Genomic DNA, 8,093 nt, shown 5'->3' on the forward strand with positions numbered 1-8,093 from the left:
ACAAGAGCCTGAGCGGGGGAGAATCCGATGTGGACCCTGTCTGTCATGTGCACAAGGAGATTTGGCAGCTACCAAGCTATAGTAAGTGGGTAAACAGCATAGGCTCCAGGCCAGCTTCCAGAAGATACCCCAGGACAGCAGAGAAATTGGGACAGTTCCATATCTTATAAGTCATGTAAGCTGACCTCAGTCTCTTTGAAGGAAGGGGGAGGTTATAAGGAGACACCTTTTTTCTGGGCTCAAGTATCCTACCACTCTATCACATCCTGCTGTTGGAAGGTGCCCCTACCCCCTCACTTTACCCTCCTTTTTCTAATTAATCCTGTCGTAATGAATGTAGTTTTTCAGTTCACTGTATATGATTTGGTGTTGGAGGATTTGGAGCCACCCAGACCCTCACAATGTTATGTGTCCCTTTGGACCAGCCTCCAAGAAGAGAAGGGCAGGTGGGAAGGAGTAGGGATCCCAGGGGGAGGGGCTGCTAATTCATCTCAGTGTAATTAACAACTTCCTCTATTAGGGATAAACATACATAGAGGTGCACAAGAGTCAGGTATAGACCATACACAGTAGACAGAAAAGGGTTCAGTCTTCTAGGGCCTGGAAGTCAATAGCCAACTCAAGAGTCACTAAGGGTGGTTGACTAGCTTTCCTGCTCTGCTTCCACTGTTCTTTCTCTCTCCTGCAATGATTGGTGATCGCTTGGTGGACAGAGGAACATTATCAGAGATGAATGAGCTTGGGAACAGAGTTGTAAAGTGTATTAACACCTGGGAGAGGTATCAGCCTCCTTTGCAGCTGGAGAGGCCCCAGCACTGGATGGTTCTGTAGGGAGCCTGGCCATCAACCTGCAGTACCTCACAGAGCCAGCCCGCATCCCACTCTGAGCTCCTGCTGGAAACACTGCTCTCCAAGCTGGGGGTTGCTGGGGAGAGAGGCAGAGGTGGCTAGTCTCTCCTGCCAGGACACCACTCAGGCTTTCATACTGACAGAGTGGCTGACGGTTATCTCCCAACCTGACCCGGCTGCGGCAGGACAAGGGCTAGGCTCAATGGTGGCCAGGCTTGCCTGCTCCCAGCCTGGGATACCCCTGCTCTGGACCTCTCATTTCTCTTCATTAGTTTATTTTTCAATGCACCTTTAATTTGCAAAGAAATAAACTAAGATGTAGGGAATTCCCTGGCGGTCCAGTGGTTGGGACTCCACGTTTTCACTGCCGTGGGCCTGGGTTCAATCCCCGGTCGGGGAACTAAGATCCTGGAAGCCATACGAAGCAGCCAAAAAAATAAAATAAAATGTAAAAAAAAATGTTTAAGAAAATTGACTGTTCAGGAAAAAAAAAACCAAACCCCTAGTTAGAGCTTTTCCTCATACCGTACTGTGGAAGAGACAGCTAACTCGCCCCTTGTATATATTCTCCGTAAGTTCCCATTGGTAATAGACTCTCTCAGTTTTAGCTGGGTACAAGGCTACCCAGCTACAGTCCACATTCCCAATCTCTCTTGCAGCAAAAGGTAACCATGTGAGGAATTTGGGCCAATAGGAAGTGAATAGAAATGATGAGTACCACGGCTGGATTACATCCTTTAAAACAGCAATTGCTTTCCCTCACTTCTCTTTCCTTCTGCCTGTGGCCTAGAACATAGATGTGGTTGAAGATGCTAACTGAAGACAACATCCTCAAAGACTGCAAGACAACAGAGAAGATACCTCATAACCTACCTGCCCAGGACTACCTGACTATCTCCAGACTTCACAAAGAAATCATTTCCATCTTGTTTATTTAAATGTCACATTTATAGCAACAAAAACAAAAAAATCAGAAAACAATATTGAGACTTTTGCTTCCAAGCTGGAGGTAATATGTAGAGGCAAGCCATCACTTTCACAGAAAAACTACATAAAACTAAACAGATTACTCAAAACAAGAAGTAGTTTTAAAGACAATGAAGAATTGTTTTCCATGCAAAGAGAACAAGATGACCTAAAATTCCATAGAGGGAAAAGCCTTTCCTTGGTGAGCTGATATTGCTAGTCATTTTCTCTCCTCGTGGTATTTGCAGAGTTTGAACAGGAACTGATCATAACTGGACTTGCCAGAGGCAGAGAAACTCTACCAAGAGAAAGAAAAACCAACAGAGTCTATAACAGCTATATAGGTTAGTATGAAGAGTCTCAGATAAGTGACCAGTTTTCTGCATAGGACGTTTACTAAGTGCTGGAGAAGCTGGGGAGATGGACTAGAAAGGTGACTTGAAATCAACCACAGTCTTACAATGCTTAAGAGGTAAAGTCATACCAGAGGGAGGGGCCTACAACAAACACACAATGGATCTCATCCTTGAGACACTGTACTCACTAGAGTGAACTGAATTTACCTAAAAACTCAGCCCAGGACTTCCCTGGTGATGCAGTGGTTAGGAATCCGCCTGCCAATACAGGGGACATGGGTTCGATCCCTGGTCCGGGAAGATCACACATGCCACGGAGCAATTAAGCCCGTGTGGCACAACTACTGAGCCTGCACTCTAGAGCCCGCAAGCCACAACTACTGAGCCCATGTGCCACAACAACTGAAACCCGCGCACCTAGAGCCCGTGCTCCGCAACAAGAGAAGCCACCGCAATGAGAAGCCCGCGCACTGCAATGAAGAGTAGCCCCCACTCGCTACAACTAGAAAAAGCCCGTGCACAGCAACAAAGACCCAATGCAGCCAAAAATAAACAAATAAATTTTTTTTTAAAAAAAACAACAAAAAACTCAGCCCAGCCCACCCAGCTCAATCCCTGGTTAGATGGAGGTGCTCAGGCCCTTGACATAGCTAAGACAGCAAAAGGCAAAAATAACATTGACTTTAGTCTCTGCAGGTTGTTTTTTTTTTTTTTTTTTTTTTGCGGTACACGGGCCTCTCACTGCTGTGGCCTCTCCCGTTGCGGAGCACAGGCTCCGGACATGCAGGCTCAGCGGCCATGGCTCACAGGCCCAGCCGCTCTGCGGCATGTGGGATCCTCCCGGACCGGGGCACAAACCCGCGTACCCTGCATCGGGAGGCGGACTCTCAACCACTGCGCCACCAGGGAAGCCCTCTGCAGGTCATTTATTCAGTGTCCAGCAATCAATCAAAAAATCCTGCTTTCCCAAGAGGCTGGGAGAGAAAATAGGAGTATGACTGAAGAAGGCACGGTATACAGTAGTCTACAGTCACCTTATATTTCAGTACTGCTAGTCTTGGGAAATCTCTCACCCCTTGATCCCTCCCTTTAATTTCATGTCCCCAGAAGTGTAGATTCCTGTTAAAGTCTTTTAACATTTCTAAAACTGCAAAAATAATTTTCAGACATCAAAGACTCCCCTAGGAACCCAGAGCCCCCTTTACCAAAGAGCTCAAAATCATCATAATCATCTCATTCTTTTCACTCATTCAACAAATATTTCATTTCTATCTATATGTCAAGATCTGTACAAGGTATTTGACCATACAAATAAGAGCAGTCCTTTTTCAAGTGTTCAAGAATTCTGCATTTTTTAAGAGAAAAAGCATGCGAAGATCAACATGATTTTTGAGATAAAAGAATAAAGAGGGCTTCCCTGGTGGCGCAGTGGTTGAGAGTCCGCCTGCCGATGCAGGGGACACGGGTTTGTGCCCCGGTCCGGGAAGATCCCACATGCCGCAGAGCAGCTAGGCCCATGAGCCATGGCCGCTGAGCCTGTGCGTCCGGAGCCTGTGCTCCGCAACAGGAGAGGCCACAACAGTGAGAGGCCCGCATACCGCAACAAAAAAACAAACAAAAAAAAGAATAAACAAACTATTTTAAGGGATACTGTCTAAAGGGATTTATATATAAATGCAGAGGACGAAAAATGCACACAAAGTGAGAAGCATTTCTATTACAAGCAATTCTCAAGTTGTCTCACTTTTCTTCTTCACATTACTAATGACAAAACCAAGGAAAATTTAAGCTATTTGTCCAGTCACAAGAAAGTTAGATTCAAAGTCAGGACGAGAATCCAAGTCTCTACATTTTCCATTTGTTACCATTTCTTAGTCATATTCCTGAGATTTTCTATGAATCAAATTTTCTTTTAATTATTTCAGAGATAATACAACTTAATCTGATTGTTTTAAAATTATCAGTGGCTTAAAATTAGAATTTAACTTTAAACTCAACCTTCGTGCTCATTTTTGCTATTTCATATAATTAGCTATTTTTGCTATTCATATTATCAGCTATACATGGATTGAGATAAATGGTTATATGAGTTTCGTTTCCCCTGCCAAAAAAACCAGAATTAACACTAATTAACTTAGCTGCCCTGGAAATAACCTGCTTCCTTTGCCTACATACAAAGCCACAATTGTACGGGAGGCGATAAAGATATTATCCTTCAGCATGAACAGCAGAGGTCTCCAACAGATACTTCTATCACAGTCTTCTGTCCATTTTAACACTGGGTTGTCTTTTTCTGTTTTGGCCGTGCTGCATGGTGGCTTGTGGGACCTTAGTTCCCTGACCAGGCATTGAACTGAGGCCATGGAATTGAAAGTGCCAAGTCCTAACCACTGGATCGCCAGGGAACTTCCTTGGGTTGTCTTTTTATTGTTGAGTTATAAGAGTGCTTTATACATTCTAGGTAACAAGTCTCTTATCTGCTATATGATTTTCAAATATTTTCTCATTCTGTGGATTGTCATTTCACTTTCTTCATGGTGTCCTTTGAAATACAAGCTTGTAATTTTGATCTAGTACAATTTATCTACTTTGGTTGCTTATACTTTTGGAGTCATAGCCAAAAAACCACTGCCTGATCAAAGTCTATAAAGGTTTATACCTATGTTTTTTCCTAAGAATTTTATAGCTGTAACTCTTATATTTAGGTCTTTGGTCCATTTCGAGTAATTTTTCTGTATGTGGTATAAGGCAGTGATCCAAGCTAGTCCTTTTACATGTGGACGTCCAGTTCCCCCCACACCATTTTTTTAAAAAGGTCATTCCTTCCCCCCCTTGAATTATCTACTCTTGTAAAAAAAAAAATCAACTGACCATAAATGTAAGGGTTTATTTCTGGACTCTCAATTATATTCCACTGATCTCCAACTTTGTTCTTCTTTTTCAAGACTTGGTCTATTCTGGGTCCCTTACATTTTCATATGAATTTTATGATCAGCTTGTAAATATCACCAAAAAAACAAGCTGGGATTTCAATGAGTTGCACTGAATTTGTAGATTAATCTTAATATTAAGTCTTTCAATCCCTGAACATCGGATGTCTTTGCATTTATTTAAATCTTTTTTGATTTCTTTCAAAATGTTTTGTAGTTTTCAGTGTACAAGTCTTGCACTTTTTCTGTTGCATTTTTTCTAATCATTTAATTCTTTTTGATGCTATTGTGTGCAAAAGTTGTGCTTTGATGACATTAGGGTAATCACGCTATATGCTAAGGTCATAAACATTTTCTTTTATATGCTATAGCTTTATATTTTTTGATGTTCACATATGAATATCTAACAACCTAGGACTGATTTTTACAGAGTGGTGTGAAGTTGGGATCTATTTTTTTTTCCATACTACTTGTCTCAGCACCACTTAATAAAAAGGCAATCCATTCCCCACTGATTTGAAATGCCACCACCCTTATCTATCAAATTCCATATTCATAGTGTACTCTTTCAGGGTTTTCTATTCTGTTCCATTTATATACTATCTGATCAAAATCTACTGCCTAAATAACTGTAGTTTTATGGCAAGTCTTATTATCTAATAAAGATGACTACTCCCATCTAATTTTTCTTCAAAACTGCCTTGGCTCTTCTTGGCCCTTTGCTTTTGCACATGCATTTTAGAATCAATTTGTCAAGAAAGAATAAGACAGAGGGAGGGAGAAAAAGAGAAGAGAAAAACACTTGGAGGGTAGGATTTTAACTGGAACTGCATTGTGTTAAAGATCAATTTGAGGAAACCGACACTTGTAACACATTTTCACCTGTGAATTTTAGGAGCCCAAGCTGACTCTGTGTAACATTATATTTTGAGATAGTGGTTTTATTCATTTAAAGATACGGTTTGGGGCTTCCCTGGTGGCGCAGTGGTTGAGAGTCCGCCTGCCGATGCAGGGGACGCGGGTTCGTGCCCCGGTCCGGGAAGATCCCACATGCCGCGGAGCGGCTGGGCCCGTGCGCCATGGCCGATGAGCCTGCGCGTCCGGAGCCTGTGCTCCGCAACGGGAGAGGCCACAACAGTGAGAGGCCCACGTACCGCAAAAAAAAAAAAAATAATAAATAAATAAATAAAATAAAAAATAAAAAAGATACGGTTTGGATCACTTAAGTGGTGGTTCACTGCATTTTAGAAATCAGAAAAAAAATTTTAATCTTTAAACCTCCTTTAATTTATTTTACAAAATGATATTCTGATTTTATACACATGCGTGCGCACACACACACACAAACACACACATCTCCTGAGTGAGCAATCTCATTTCTAGGCATTTATCCTAACAAAAAAACCCAGAAGTGTTAAGAGAAGTACAAAGGGCTCATATATCAGAAATACTGAGAAAAGTCTAAACATTATGCATGAGGATTGGTTAAATAAATTACGCTATGTATCTGTACTATGGAATTTATGCACCCTTTAAAAGAATGATGTTTGTGGGGGAGGGGCTATATAGGGGTAAGGAGAAAAAGGGTTATTATGGGATTACATGAAATCATGTGTGTGAAACTTTTTTCTTTTTTTGGCCATGCTGCACAGTTTGCAGGATCTTAGTTCCCGGACCAAAAATTGAACCCGTGCCCTCAGCAGTGAAAGCACAGAGTCTTAGCCATTGGACTGCCAGGGAATTCCCCTGTGTGAAACTTTTGAAAATTGTAAAGCACTGTAGAATTTACAGAATCTTTCATTCAACTAAAAAAAAGAAAATACATTGTAGGGACTTCCCTGGTGGTCCAGTGGTTAAAAATCCGCCTTCAAGTGCAGGGGACGTGGGTTCGATCCCTGGTCAGGGAACTAAGATCCCACATGCCGCAGGGCAACTAAGCCCATGCCACAACTACTGAGCTTGCATGCTGCAACTAGAGAGCCCGCACACTCTGGAGCCGGTGCACCACAACTAGAGAGAAGCCTGTGCTGCAACAAAGGATCCCGCATGCTGCAACGAAGACCCCGCGTGCCGCAACGAAGACCCAACAAAGCCAAATAAATAGGTAAATGATGTTTTTAAAAATACATTGTAAAAAAATGATGTTTGTCTCTACTGACTGATGATAGATTATATTCATGATACTAAGAGAAAAAAACTGTAAAAGAGATGTAGTACGATCTCTTTTATGTAAAATTGTAACCCAGTCCCTCTCACATTTATATATATATATATATACACACACACAATACACACATTTATATGTATACACACACACACACACATATATATAAATACATGGCAGGATATATACCAAAATGTTACAGTATTTATCTCCAGGTTATAGAATTTCAGGAGATAAAGCTGACCCTTGAACAATGCTGCAGTTAATCTCAGTATAATTTATAGTTGGCCCTCCATATCCAAGGTTCCTCCACATCCACGGATTCAACCAACCACAGACTGTGCAGTACTGTAGTATTTACTATTGAATAATATCTGCATAAAAGTGAACTGGTGCAGTTTAGACCTGAGTTGTTCAAGGGTCAACTGAATTTATTTTCTTCATAATTTAAGAAATATTTCATATTTCTTCATTTATTTCATATTTCTTCCTATTTTCTTCCTATTTTAATTTAATTTCTTAATTTATTTTCTTTAAACATTAACATTTAATGTTCTGCAAGTATGGTATTTTTCCAACTCCTATATTTTCATATAAAATAGTATGTAAAGTATGTTGACTTTACAAGAGAAACACTACATCTGTTCATTTTAAATCTTATTGAAAATATGCAAATTTTCAAGAAATACTTGTTTTTAAAACGAAAAAATTTAGAACTTTCAAGTATATAAACTATTGTAAAGAGTGTAACACAGGTGCTAGTCTACTTAAGGGCAAACTCTCCCCACTGAAATTTTAAATCCCCACGAGAGAGGGTTGTTGGGTTCA

General features: G+C 41.0%; 1 protein-coding gene and 1 pseudogene across 1 annotated transcript in view; one reads left to right on the top strand and one right to left on the bottom strand.

Moving 5' to 3' along the window:
* Positions 1-170, top strand: part of LOC114905075 — a 3,073-nt pseudogene extending 2,903 nt beyond the window's left edge.
* SPTLC2 (serine palmitoyltransferase long chain base subunit 2) overlaps positions 1-8,093 on the bottom strand; it is a 109,853-nt gene that overhangs the window by 93,303 nt on the left and 8,457 nt on the right. The window lies entirely within an intron of this gene.

Source organism: Monodon monoceros, unplaced genomic scaffold (assembly GCF_005190385.1).
Source record: "Monodon monoceros isolate NGI ecotype Baffin Bay Population unplaced genomic scaffold, NGI_Narwhal_1 Super_Scaffold_21, whole genome shotgun sequence".
NCBI classification, from domain to species: Eukaryota; Metazoa; Chordata; class Mammalia; order Artiodactyla; family Monodontidae; genus Monodon; species Monodon monoceros.